Genomic DNA, 15,849 nt, shown 5'->3' with positions numbered 1-15,849 from the left:
AGCTCTGCTCAACAAAAACTCAAAACTCTGGAGCCATCGCTTCTGAATTGCAAATGGGTCCTCGTTTACGGGACAACGCTAAGTCCCACGTGGTTAAGATGACTCAGGACACCATTTTCCGCCTTAGATGGGAAACAATATTGCAACCACTATATTCCCCGGGCATTGCACCGTCCGATTATCACCTGTTCCATTCTTTGAACAATCACCTTAGAGGACGCCAGTTCAAATCCCTAGTAAAAGTCCAAAATGCACCTCATACCTTCTTCGTTTCACGGCCCACCAAGTTCTACCGCGATGGATTCCATGGCCTTCCAGAACGTTTTCAGAAGGTCGTCGATGCTGATGGGGACTATTTTTGATCTTCCAGGTTAGGTGATATATCAATGTTCGAAGGTGGTGGCTGAAAAAGCAACAAAACTTTTCTTGGTTACCTTTAAATTTAAGACCTTGTATACAGAACCTATCTACACAAGATTAATTTTCTTTGAAATTTCACTTAATTTCTTTACGGTTTCCTGACAAAAATATTTATTATTCGTGACTAATATATATATATATATATATATATATATATATATATATATATATATATATATATATATATATATATATTATTACACTGAGTAGAAATAAAAGAGAGAGCGAATGAAATTCAAATTGAATAAAAACATTGTTTCTCACCAAATTTTTCATCCTCTGTGTCTTTTAAAACACTTGTTAAAGCATATAAAAATATACTTGTTAAAGCATATAAATCGCAGTAAATTGTGTAATCTGCTGTCACAAAAAAAAGTATCCTATTTTTCGATCGGTATAAGGAAGAGATACTATACTATTTTTCGATCGGTATGGAAAAAAACAATATTTCTCCTTACTATTTTATCATAAATTATTAATTGTCAATAAAATTTGTTACTTTTAAATGAATGAAGCGAGATAATTTTACTATGATGTTTTAAAAGCTGGTCATTTGGGGGGGCCAGGAAACCATTTGGGGGGGCCCGGCCCCGATGGGCCCCCCCTTGGCTACACCCCTGGTCCAGAGGTAAGACATATATCACACTGAGATAAACAACTTGACATAATGAAGATGTTATCATGCGTGGTTTTCCAGAACATCGTGAGAAACGATTTTTTATGAAGTTAAAATATGCGTCGCTTGTTGCCAGTGTGATGCAATTGATAACTTTTATGCTGAATAGTCTTTATTATTATTATTATTATTATTATTATTATTATTATTATTATTATTATTATTATTATTATTATTATTATTATTATTATTATTAATCGTTTATGTACCGTAAAAGAAAAATATGAACCGTTAAGTAGTAGATTTTATCTGTTGTTTTTTGATATCTTCTAACAGTAATAACCAGGGGTGCCCACAAGGGGGGGCTATGACGCAAACTGCGTCATTGAAATATTTGGGGGGGTTAAAATCTATATAAATATGTTTGATGAGGGGGGGGGGTAAAATTAATCGAAAAGAAGATTTTTTTCATGGAAGAACACCTACGGATAGACAATTGGGGGGGTGCGTCATAGACATAAGGGGGGGGTGGGCACCACTGGTAATAACAAACTGCTTGTAAATACGCAATGATTATCAAGGACAATAGCATATTAATGTAAGGACTACTCTGCAGACTAGCAATAAACAATAAACAATAACAGATAAACAATAGTTAAAAAAAAGTAACTAACTTGGGCACGTCAGAATGTTCGCGAGAATATAGGGACGCATTGAGACTAGCAAAAAACGTGGTGTTATTATTACTCAAAGGGCCGTACGATGGAGGCATTAACGTTAATGTTAATGGCACTAATTAGCACTTACTTGCTCTAACGGTTAACCTCTTTTTTCAGATATGGCGTGGGAGACCCGGGTTCGATTCCCGGCGGGAGCTCATGTGGTTCGGATTCCACGTTAATCAGTAGGTCCACGTCTCATATAGCCTCGCTGCTGAAAGGGACGCTAAACTAAAATCAACTCAACTCAACTCATTTTTGAGATGATTCTTAGAAGTGGGCGTGTTGGCATGCAGTTGGGGTACTAACGATTTGCGTCACTATCGAACACTAACGTAGCACTAGCGACGTTTAAAGTCGAAATTGGAGTCTGACATAAGTGGCTTGTCAACTTCACGGACATTATATTTTCCTTGAATGCGAGAATTTTGCACCCGGGAAATTTGCGCCCTACCACAAAAATAGGAAAAAATGCGCTCGCAATATATTTGCACTGGGATGTTTGCGCCCTACCCCAAAAAGAGGGGAAAATGCGCCGGCTATATATTTGCACTGGGATGTTAGCGCCCTACAATTCAACTTATTATTGTATTGTGTAAAGTAACTTCCACTCGCACTTGAACTAGGCTTGCCTCTCATCGTCTCAGTGAGTTACTCCATCCGTTATAATATTCCGAACAAATGAAAAAAATACAATTTTAGTTCACTAAAGGGCAATCCATACAAATACAATTTTTCATTATACTACAAAATTTACAATAAACGTATAAATGACTGATATATAATTATTTATTAATATAATCAAAGAGTATAATTTAATCTACAAAAGGCTGTTTGGCTCTACCCAGATATCTCTGTTCAAAATTTTTGCGAGTTGTTTGGCTTTTCAGGACACAAAATATAGAAAAGAAAATGTAAAGTGAATGTAAAATCATTTCAGTAATATTATCAAGAAAACTATGTACAATGTGTTTACTTGCTGGAATTACACTTCAAACACACAATGTTCCTTTCAGTCGTTCTTTCAGGAAAAATGTTCCGGGGGGCACATTTAGTATTCCGGAGGGGGGTCACTGCTGGTACTATTCTATTTATTATTATATTATAGACGTATTAGTTTGGTCTCCTCCGAGGGGCTCTGAGAGCTCTGGGGAGGCCAGTGTTCCCCCAAAATCATCTCTGGAAGAAGCAGTGATTGCGTTGATCCGTTGTGTTCTTTTGGCTTATATTGAAGTTTATTCTCCCCTTATATAGCCACAATGAAAATAAATCACAAATGGCATGGTTGTGGGGGGAGGATTGTTTATGCTGTAATGTCAGCCCCTCCGAGGAAATGCGTAAGCTCCAATAGGTTCTTTTATTTCGCAGGGCTCAAACTTCCCGGTGGAGGTACATCGCAGGCGCAATTTTCCCTGTTCTTGAGGTAGGGCGCAAATTTCCCAAACGCAAAATTCTCGACACCGTTCGAATGACCTCGGAAGACTATATCTTTTTCAATACTTTTTTTATATTCTTTTACTCGAGATTTCTTCATAGCTTCTTATTAAAATACTTACTAATATATCCTCATTTTATTGTCCTAACCAATCAATATAGGTATGTTGTCAGTAGAATATTTAGACTGATCGAGCCTCTGGTGTGTAACCACAGTATTTCATATCATGCCCCCATTAGAAATCTTGGCTAAACGAACCAATATATGTTGCCAATAAAATAGTTTAGAATGATTGAGCCCCTGGTAAATAACCACAGTATTTCGTGACAGACCCCCCCCCCCTTCCTATTACCATATTCTAGCTACGTGCCTGACTCAGCTAATTCTCTACATTCTTTACCAAGCACACATTTTCTAAAGCGGAAAATGCTCTCTAAATACTTAAGCTCATTATTTTCAGCAGATGCACAAACTGGGTAACATTCTATCTACATGAATGTTATATATGTCGATTGCTGGAAACCGCTTCTCGCTATCTATTACCATATTTACCATATAATGATTAACGTTAAAACCGGAAATGGTTGATTTGTACCGCTTCCGGTTTGAATATTACATTCATCAGGGAACTCGATTCTTAACTATTGGCTCTGTACATCATGGCCAAAATTGATTGGTAATCCATCAGATAGTTCTTGAGACTGTTTGTTTCACTGACGGACAGAATGAATATATGGCTATAGAGTTTTGATAAACTAAATTCGTAAATGAGTGATGATGGAACAAATATAAGAAAGAAAACCAAGAGTAGGCCTACCACCGGGAAAATTTTCGAACACAAAATTAGCCATCGAAAACCCACATGTCCTGGGTTAGAATACCATAGATGAAAACTCTACCACTGAGTCATCAATCATCCGCTTATTAGTTTTGTTAATTATTATATTAATATAAATTAATGAATGCCTGCTTATGTTAATTATTAAACAATTACATTGTACTTCGTAAAGTCAAAAATTATAAATTTGTATTTACTGTACATACAGTGAGCGCAGAAAGTGTTCGTACACCTATGCTATTGAAACGAGAATGCCTGCGAAAAAGAAACAGAAAATTTAAGAAGTGTAATAACATACACAATATGAATAATGAAAACTAAGCTTTATGAATATATCAATAAAGAACCACAAAGACAAGTTTAATGGTCAGAAAGTAAATAAATTCCGTAGAAAGTGTATAGAGTAGACGCAAAAAGTGATCGTACACCTGACGTACGAATACGAAACAAAGATACCACAACTGGGGTTCACTAGTATTCACCTGAGTATACACCTCTGTATAGCATAACGAGTAACAGAATGAGTTTAGTTGTGAATAGGAGTGAAAAATCTGCACGGTGAGCTGTCGAAATGGGAAGCAACCGAACAGAAACAAATGAGGAGACAAGAAAAGTAATTATTAAAGTGCATAAGAAGGGTAAGTCTTTGAGAAAGATAGCAAACCTCAGGGGCAGATCCAGAGGAAGGCGATCGGGGCCATCGCCCCCCCCACAAGAGGAAACTTTCTTATTTTATATATAAATAAACCCATCCATAACAAGTTTGGAGCTCTTAAAAGTAGCAGTATTACTGCCGACCGCCCCCCCCCCCCAGAAGTCCGTCCTGGATCCGCCCCTGTATAGAGTAGCCACAATCGAGTATTTTCCGCTGTATGTTTGGAGTCGTTGTCTTGCTGAACAATAAATTGTTTTCAAGAACCATCTTCTGCGCACTAGTATGGAGATATTCCTTTAATATGTTAATATACACTTTGTGGATCATCACTCCATCGATAAGGTGGAGACGACCCACTCCTGAGGCACTCATACAACCCCAGACGAGCACGGACCCTCCTCCGTGTATTTTGAGGATTCATCTCTGTATTCACCTTGCGCCATACCATACGCCTCCCATTGGACTCGATAAAATTAAATTTACTTTCGTCCGAAAATATGACCCTATTCCAGAAAGAAGCCTGATCCCTTATCTTTATACTCTTTTTCAAACTTTAGTCTCTTTATACGATTTGTCTTGTTCACCCAGAACATTTTCCTGGTTATCCGACCATGATACCCTGCAAATATTCTGCACTGTACTGGCTGATACTTTAACACCGCGTGTTTCCAGATCCGTTGCCAATTGCACAGCACTACTTTTTGGAACCTTTTTTCTTTCCCTAATAATGTAACGTTTATCTTGTTCACTCAACACTCTTGGTCTTCCAGTTCTTTTTTTAATTATTTTTAATTATTATTTTTTTTTATGGTTTCGCACAGTGATAGAAACATTATACATCGCAATTATTGTTTGTACTGTTGAACGAGGCCTGTCTGCAAGGTTTGCCAGGGGCGGATCCAGGACGGACTTCTGGGGGGGGCGGTCGGCGGTAATACTGCTACTTTTAAGAGCTCCAAACTTGTTATGGATGTGTTTATTTATATATAAAATAAGAAAGTTTCCTCTTGTGGGGGGGCGATCGCCCCCCTCTGGATCCGCCCCTGACTCTATAATATCTTGAAACAGCTTCGCACACCTCCCCAATCCCCAGACATGAACCCCATAGAACATCTATGATCTGTTCTGGAGACAAGAATCAGAAGGCACAGCTTCTCTACTAAAGAAGGCCTAAGAAAAGCTATTCAAGAAGAATGGAACATAATCAGTCCCGAAGCTACAGAACTACGAACTACTACAGGTGAAATCAATGCCACGAAGACTACAGACAATCATTAACGCACAGGGTAATCCCACAAAATATTAAATAACGTAATATACTTTATAAGCATTAATTCAAGCATAAGTGATAATGTTTGAGACATACCGGCGACTTTTTTGTGTATGAAAATAAGACCTTTCTCATAAAGCAGTAAATAACTGCAGTAGCAATTGTCTACGTAAATGATAAAGACATACCCAACTACAAGAAATTAATACAGTATATATATTCATTATTGTGTTTCTCTTTCAACAGCTACTAGCTAAGGATGGCCAATTCCAGAATTTTTACTTTCCGGAATCCGGAAAGTAAAATCGGAAAAATTCCGGATCTCGGAAACATTCCGATTTTTTTCTAAATTCCGGATTTTTTCCGAATGTCGGAATTTTTCTTAATTCCGGAATTTTTCCGAATTTTTTCTGAATTCCGGAATTTTTCCGAATTTTTTCTGAATTCCGGAATTTTTCCGAAATTTTTCTGAATTCCGAATTTTTTCCGAAATCCGGATTTTTTCTGAATTTCGGAAAGTAAATTTTCCGATTCCGGAAAACAAAATTTCCGGAATCCGGATTCCGGAAAATTTTGGCCATCCCTAATAAATAAATAAATAAATATATATATATATATATATATTGCAATAGTTTATTCACATACAGAATTACTTTGTGGCATAAGCAGCAAGTTTTAGCACTTTGCTCTCCTGAGATATTAAGCCCCAAAAATGGCAACAAAATCACAAATTTCAATTTTCGGAACCCCATAAATATGCGGTGCCAGTAGTATCATAGCCGTGAATATTTCTGCACTCTGTACATGCAATAGTATTCAGTACAAAACTTATGAACCCACCACTTTATGCCATTCCAAAATACAGCCCCTTTAAAACTGTAATTTTATGTTTTCTCTCGTGATTTCATGTATTGGTTTGCAACCTTGAATATTTATTTAGACACAAAAGTTTATATTCACCGTATACCCCAGCCTTTTCTGTAAACATTAGTTTTTGTTTGGTGTTCGTCTGATTCGTACGTCCTGAGCAACTGTAGTTTTCGTAAACGCTTGCAAATGGAAAAATTGGCACTCCATCGACAACAAAGATGGCCGCCATTTAGGAACACTTGCGAAATCGAGAATGATGTTATTGACCGTCAGACGGTTCGTCACACTCAAATTTTTATAATTTTCAGAGATGGTCGAGCAAACATTTTCACCATTTTTGGACTTCAGATGGATTGACCCAGAAGGATTTTGAGGTCCAGAAGGGGGATTTTAAGGATTGAAGTTAAGATTTAGAATCTGTGGCTATGCAGATGGAAGCATGGGCGGAATTAGGAATTGTGTGCTGTTGGGCAGACCTTCTGCTCGGTCTCGGACCTTACCAAGGGACAAGTCGTTTTCGGCGTATTCTGTTTCTCAGAACCGAAAGTCCTGTCAAAACAATCGTACAATCTCGCAAATTTTGACAGGTCTAGGTAGGTGGCTATCTTATAGATGGTATTCTTATTTTTGGCCAAAAAGTTGGGGATCAATGCCCCCATAGCTCCGCCTACGGATGGACGGATTTTGATGCTGAAACTGAAGAGAGTGGAGAAGGATCGCAAAAAAGGCCCTAAGTTTTAGTGAGAAAAGTAGAAACATAACTGGGTAGTTTAAACCTAAAACATCGATGAACAGAGAAAACAGAACCCAAATTCAAGTCCTGACTAGAACAGTAGCGTTACAATTCTATAGTCATCGGGAGGGAAAGGAAGAATAGAAGAGTAGAAATGATGATGGTAAGAGGTGAGGGTAGTAACATGCGGAGTGGAAAAAAAATGAAATGAAATCTTTAAGTTTAACGTCCCACGGTTATGCCGGTTAGGCTAAAGGAGACGGTGATAATGAGAAATGAGTGAAATGGTGGAATGAAGAGTGAGAGGAAACGAGAGAACCCCGAGAAAACCCACGAGCACGGTGTTTGTCCACCGCAAAGTCCACACGGCGCGAGCTGGGAACGAAACATGCGGAGTGGAATATTGAAGGAAAATGATAGATAGGGACTAGGGAACACAGGATATAGATGGATATAGCATGGCAAAGTAAACATACGTTGTAAATTAGGCAAATGTAGTGAGAGCTGGAGGTAATTAGTGTATATGAAAGGAGGAAAAGTGGCATATGGGGAACGTTTAAAGGTAGTATGAAGATGTCGAAAGGAGAGGGACCGGTTAAGTTTTAAACATTATAAACAGAACCTATTCGAGACGTATTTGAGGTAAATACTTAAGGGCGGAACCCAAGTTTCAGTATAAAGAACGGAAGCAACAGTTATGGTGGGAAAGCTTAGGTTACGGCAAAGAGTATAATATTGAAGGGTTTCAAAACGAAAGACTGTAGAAGGATAAGAGGACAGAAATAAACTCCACACTTTAAAATGGGTAAGTAGCCTGTTTATATAAGAGAAGAAGAAAACGGTAATCAGTAGACCAGGGTGAAAGTAGAAATAAAGAATATTAAACGTAGTTAGGAGGAAGTTTTTTGACGTAACATTGACAATTAGCGATTCAACGTAAAGAAGAGTCCAAAGTTAGATGTTTAACCGAATGGCGACGGGGAAGAATAATGCCAGTAAAGGTAAGAGAGGGACAGGGTGGGGTGGATTTATAGGCAAAGACAAAAAGGATTTTTTTTTTTTTTATTGATACGTAATCATAGCCAGAACATCAGTTTTAAAATTTATTTAGTGCAGAAAAGAGTTGGAGAATAGCGAGATAGGGGGAGATAGTAGTAGTGTAGAAGACTAAATCGTCGGAAAAAGATACAACACGAATGTTGTTATCTGGTGGAGGATAGGACTCAGAAAAAGGTTGGATAAAAGAGGAGAAAATACAGAGCCTTGAAGAGGCGGTACGTGCGGAAGAGTTGGAAAGCAAGCCAAATATATAGTTTGCATATAATGCGTAGATATTTAGATGGGATGCCTTGCCAGAAAATGTCAATGAGATCATAAAGGGGAACAGTCATAAGCATGAAAGAAGTCACTAAAGACAACATGAACAAACTCGCGAGTACGAGAGAAGCGCAGTCAAATGCCGGAGATAAGAAGAAAGAGAAAGTCAAAAACACTGCAAACTACTCTGAACCTATTGCAACCATATTACTGTTTCAAGAACAATAGGTAATATTTGGAGAACCATTGATAGCGTTGTTAGAGATGTTCAAAGATCTATAAGAGACATGACGAGAGAGCAATAGGGCAATAATGATCAGCAATACAAGGCCATTTAGTGGATATGACAATGGGAATAATGAGGTAGTCCTTCCAAAGAAGAAAAAGTCGTTCTTAAGATCAAACAGAATTATACAGGATGAATAAAAACTGCATGGGCGTTGGAGGAAGTCGCTGTAAGTGACAATAGGTAATTCCATCTTACCAGAGGATGATTGGGGCAGACGAGGTAAGATGAGAGAGAGTTCGGAGAGGGGAAAAGAAAGATGTAAGGGGTGATGGTCCTGGAGTATAGAGGGAAAAACCAGAGAGGAGGGAAAAGGCACGTGGCGGGAGCTAATTGGGAATGAAAATGGTGGAGCCCAGAAGAAGAAAGAGTTTCGCCAGAAAGAGAACGGCAAGTTTTATTACGAAAGGATCTGTAAAATAGAGAGAAGATAATTAACGGAAGATGGAAAAATTGTCGCCAGACGTTACGACGAGTTTGCTGAAGAATATAGGCTATGCTAGTTTGGGTAATTTGATAGGCCAGGAAGTTGATACAGGATCGCGTGACAAGGTAAGTTTTAAGAGAAAGGCACGTCCGAAAAATAGATTGCTGAAATTCCCGAGTCCACCGTTTAGGATAATGGGAGGGGAAGGTGAAGGAGAGGATTGGTTGGGCTGGAGCGAAGTTCTAATAAGGAACAGCCTTCGAAATTCGAGAACAGAATGTAATTTGAAGGAATAAAGGATCACAGGACGAAGGGTCCCAAAGGACGACGAACGTGATAGGTGGTCAAACATGCATGAATAAACAGACCAATCAAGGATAGTAGAATATATACGAACAGGAGGAAAAAGAAGGAAAAGCAGTATTATGGAAGAAAGAAGAAGCAAGAAAAGGAAAATGATCACTGGTGTATGGATAAGAAGAAATGGTTCATGTGAGATGGCTAACAATAGGCAGGACAAAAAGTTAGATTGGGAGCGGTAGGGAACTCATGGGGGACATGGAAGACAACTAGTAGTGCAAGTATTGAGAAGAGTACCGGCAATATGATGAAGTATAGCAGACATGTTCTGTTGGTCCCCAACCGATTTCCTTTGTACTCAAGCAGAAACTTTATCCTAACCGGCTTCATAAGTAACACTCTAAATAAGCCATAAACAGCACGTGTGTGGTGTTACGGTGATGCGTTGATACCATAGCTAAACTTATATTAACAATGGATGCATTGTGTAATAAAAATAATATCGCTAACATAACGAGCTAGCTTCTACGCTGACGTCCCCATTAAACCTACTCAATCAAATCAAACCAAACTAATATAACAAATATTAAATCAATCCACTATATTAGTATCGGCAAGGGCGCATCAAGGATGGACTTCTACGAGTGGCAAAGAAAGATTGTATTTTTCTCATTAGGCTCTTGCACGCTGTACGCTGAAGAGGAGCAAACAGTTACACATATTTGGTTCGTACAAACATTATCGTTATGGAAGTTATACGATATTAAAATATGTTATATTTAAGAGTAAAATAAGCACACATCATGCATCTAATGACTGTTTTCTTTTTTCATTACTTCATACGCAAATTGAATTGAAATGAAATGAAATCTTTCAGTTTAACATCCCATAATTATGCCCTTTAAGATAAGGGAGACGATGATTAAGGCAAGTGAATGATGATTGAAGAATTGGTGGAATGAAAATGTGAGAGAAAACAGCACTATCCCGAAAAACCCAGGTACACGATGTTGTCCACCACAAATTTACTTAGCTAGGTATCGAACCACAGAACCCATGCACCAAAGGCAAGCGCTCTACCACTGAGCTACGTTGCCCCTATATGCAAATTTAAGAGAAAAGAAAACATAGTAACTAAATGTATTTCAAAGGTCACTGACACTAGATTTAAGATTTCTACTAATATACATTAAAATATATTGACTTACCTTTACTAATCATCACTGTTCCCTATATGAACTACAAATCTCTTCTGACTGCTGCCTCTATCATGGTTCATGTATTTCTCTTCTATTTTCATTGTATGGGTGACGAACAAGGCCCAAAGCTGTTTGTTTTTTTTTCCGTCCCGCAATAACTGACACATAGTGGCACTCAACGTAGGGGACGTGTTCTTTCTCACAAAATATTTCAGGTGAGCCCATACGAGTTCAATGGAGTTCAACGTACAGAGGTAGTGGGGAAGGCGTAACACTTCATGTCCATATGAAGCTACTGGAAATTCATCTACCACGCATTTTTTGGATATATTTTCCGATTTTGTTGCTTCTAACAATACAACTTTTATGAGGACAGTGTTCGGTACTGGTATTTTGTGTTGTTTCATGAAGGAAACAATATTCTGTAATTTGGTCTTCGTTGGTGGAGTTTTCACCAATGGACGCGGATCATAGCTGGCGATCTCCATGTCAATTGCACACTTCATATTTAGATAGTTTAATAAATTTCGAAGATTTGTGCAGTCATTTCGTCATAGTTATCGGTTTTGCAGCCAGCAATGTTTTTAGCCGATAAATACAGGCAAGTTGGGGAACACCCCTCATTAGTTCCTGCATGGAGCGCCATGATGCGTTGACGGAAATTTCAAGGTACAATTACAGATGCCGTCATCCCAGTCTTAACCAGGCCTCATCCACGGAAATAATAATCCCATCCAGATCCCAGAAAGTGTAATATCTTTAGTCAGTGGAGAGGAGGCCGTGGATCAAGGCTCGGACTTGGTGACGATGTGTTTTAATGAGTGGTGGGTCAAGTTTTCAATGAACCACGCCATCACTGGTCCCTCATATTGACCAGTTGCTATTAATATGACAGCTTGACGTTTTTTACTAAGTGGGTAAAAGAGGGACCTGGAGCATATTCGATTTTCGTATGTCTCGTATCGTAATGTTTCTTTTGTGCGTTTGTGAGCTTTTAAAAGATTTTCTTTCACTATTCCTCTATTTTATTTTAAATCTTTCCTCTTGAAGGTGTGTTGTTTTTACTATAGAGTTGGCCAAAGTGCGATTTTAAATCCATATAGAAGAAACTTAAGTGCTTGGTTCCTGCTTGAATAATACTGTTTATTCCAACTTATGTGCGGTACAAGATTTGACCATATCGATTGGTTTTCTTGTATGAAAAATTTAAGTGAATTCTGTATAGTTTTGTTAAAATTTTCGACAATTCCAATGTCGTATAAGCTGGACAACACTTGAGTTCAGTTTTACCAAATGTTGAAGCCTCTTCGTATTATGGACTGGATGTCTAGATGTAGATAAGAAAATGAGCCGAAGCGTAGTATATTCTCGAAAAGAAATTTATCACCAACTTCTGCGGTAATATTACTGTTAACCTGGTGACACAAAACCCGATAAGCACTTCAACTGCAACAAAGACATGTTTTGTCTTGCAGTCCTCTGTAGGAAAACGCCTAAGGTATCGAATTGGAAGTTCCTTGGAATAGTTTAAATCGAGTGATGTAATAGTTCGCCCGAGGCTTTTTTGCGTAATTTCTTCATTTCTTGACACTGAATGCAAGTCTTAATTTTGTAAACAAAGTAAAATTTTGTAAGTTTTAACGTTTAGAAAATAGTATTTTCTTAGTGTTGATTGATAAATTTTTGTAAATCCGAAATGCAAAGCTGTAGGATGTTTGAGTACGAACTGTTGTTTCGCCAATGACTGCAATGCAAAGGAGGTATATTATTCCTAATTCCACAAGTCAGTGTGTACGACAAGGTTGTTTTCAAGGCAATTTTGCTGAGCGTAGTGTAGTTGTCTTGTTAGGTTTCCTGCCTCCCAATATAGAAATAATGTCGGAGAAGAATTCATCTTTTTTGTTCTTGAGCCAAGTTGTGCACTGGGGTACAGTATGTGGCGCGTAGTTGTGCAGTGGGCTTGGAGGATGGTATTTTCTGAGGCATGGGGCAAACTACTTTTGCATCCTCTGTGCCATGAAAGTTATCAATTTTCTTATGTTCTTGTTCTAACGTCTTTTCTTTGCTCAATTTGACTGAAAATGCCCGATATCTAGACATTTTATGTGGTACATATCGAAATGGTAATCGGCCAGAAATATTTTGTACTATGTAAATTTACCTATCCTATCAGATTGAGTATTTAAAGATAAAAAGCGTTTTTCATCTATAAATAACTTAAATTTTCTGTTCACCAATAATAGCAAACTTTTCTTAGGACATTGATGAGTGCGTGAAGTTCACATTGCTTGTTGAAACTTTTCTGTTTTAGTTAATCGACGACTATAATAGGAGACTATCTTCTCTTCTTTAGTTTCAGGTTATATTAGGGCATAAAATTCACTTATTTGTATACTTGACGCATCACTATATATGCACACATTTCTAGTCTAGGGTCAAAGTGATGTAACGATGGACTTCCGATGTAACGATGTTCCAAGATATTATTTTGTTCTCGTACAGACACTGTTTACATTATTTTTCAAACAAACCAAATACAAAATTGTTAGCCGTGTATAACAAAAACTCACATAAAGAAACAATGGTGTAGTGTGAGGTTGAAAATGTTTTAAATCTTTATGTTCTTAAGTGTTTATCTTCACCTTTGTAAAGTGTGAATCAGTATTGAAAGACTGTCTAAAAAGTGATAACTATAATTGAAATATGGCATTAATGAGAGAATGTGTTAGCTTAGTACTGTAAAATAATACACGGGTAGTATATACAGAAAAAATAAGTTAGAAAATAAGTGTAGTGAAGTGAGGAAACAGGAGTTAATAAAGAAATGAGGAAAATAAATTAAAACGAATTTCCAATTCTGCCACGAGGCTTCAGCTCACGATAACCCCTACCTGGGTTCAAAAAATGATCCCGTTCATACAAGGATACTACTGCGGATAACACTTTTAGACGGATTGAATAGAATTTTGTCCAAAAACTGCTGCATCTTATAACGCTTATAGCCTCTTAAAGTAAACCAAAATTAAGGTAGGCAACCTTTCCTATAAAATATGATTATTAAAGGTACTGTTACGTGACAAATTTGAAGTTGTCACGTCGTCGTACCAGGACCGCTGATACTACGGAATAATTTGTCTGGAAGTCCTTACAGACGACTGTAGCAGCTGACGGAAGTCGAAACTCTATTCATGACAATACAGATTTCCGCTTTTCTAAATTCATGTTGTTAAGAACAGTTGACCATGGCTGCACGTCTGAGTTTGAGCCTCCCGTAGATTAAGTTCTCCGCAAAATGTGTGATTGCCGCTCACCTCGAACCGATGGCATACAATTAAGTTTGCCCTAAGTTCTGGATGAGCATGTGTGAATGTAAAATTGCCGACAGCCTCTACACAGATATAAAATCTCGTAAGCAATTCTCTGATTTGCTTTGTGAAGAGGGAACACCTGAATAAAACAACAGGGTTACAAATTCAAAATTGAGAGAGTAAATAAGACAGTGCGGTATCAATGGAAACCTTATGACAGAATTAGGAAAGAATCCGATAATAAATTAATTAATTCTGAGGAACCTGGGCTGGGATACGAACTCTGGACCAGATAATTTGAATCTGTACTACATTTTGATTAGATTTCAGGTATTTCGGGTTAGTGGTTTGCCTAGGACTGAGTGATAAGAATTTTTCTGTTCTTCATGTTTTAATGTTTCTCTTTGTTGCATCAAGGTCTTTCCACGAGACGAAATCTGTCATGATAAACACAAAACTTCACTCATTTTTAATCATTGGTTCTGGAACACACGTAAGCATCTCAACCAGGAGACTACCCCCGCCGGTTAGAATCCGGAAATGGAACAGAAAAACTGAGGATATTTTTATATGCAGGTACTTTTGCGCCTGCAGACAAGTCTGTCTTCAGGATCAGGACGCTATCGATCTCTCCCCTCTCCGACAGGTACGAAGCAACCGTGTAAATCTCAGCTAACTTTGAGCTTCGCAGTTATGTATACTCATGTCCAAAATTATTGTCGCATTTCTATAACTGTCTTCTTGTAAGAATATAATTTGATAATGATTTTGCAGGGTACTTTTAATATTGATACCATGTGTATAATTGGCAAATGTATATTTGTGGTAAATTTCATAGGAAAAGAATTATAAATTCGAAAATTAGAATGAGTAAAATAGAATGTTCCTAAATGGACAAGAAAGTTTTACTTTGGTTTTATTGTTCTTATTTATTGCTCTTTTGACACGAAATTTGCCCCATACATGGCTTTGCCGTATATTACACACATACTAACATTGTAAGAAATACCTTGCGAATTCGTTATCAAATTATATTCCTAAAACAACATATTTATAGACATGCGACAATCATTTTCGACATGAGTGTACATCTTCAGAATTTGAAGCTAAAATTATTTTCATGTCATCAGATCAGAAAGTTGGACTTCGTTTCTAAGTGCGTGATAAATTTCGGACTTCGATGGTTTATTTTTCTATGGAATTAATTCATTTTTCTCCTTTTTCACGAGATGATAGTTTCTGACGACCATAATCATAATAGTTCACCGAGCTACCTCGAGTCGAACTTCTCGAGCAGAACAGTGTTTATTCCCGAGTGAGGACAACTGACTCTTCCCGCTAAATATTTTTCTTCATTTTACTGAAAAAATTCGACGGACTTCAAATTTACTCAAAAATTGAATCATGGTCAATTTTGCATACCATTTGCGACTTTCCTCTAGTTTCATGCAATTGA

Source organism: Thermobia domestica, chromosome 9 (genome assembly GCF_964235325.1).
Source record: "Thermobia domestica chromosome 9, izTheDome1.hap1.1, whole genome shotgun sequence".
In the NCBI taxonomy this organism is placed as follows: domain Eukaryota; kingdom Metazoa; phylum Arthropoda; class Insecta; order Zygentoma; family Lepismatidae; genus Thermobia; species Thermobia domestica.
Note: the sequence above shows the minus strand (reverse complement) of the source record.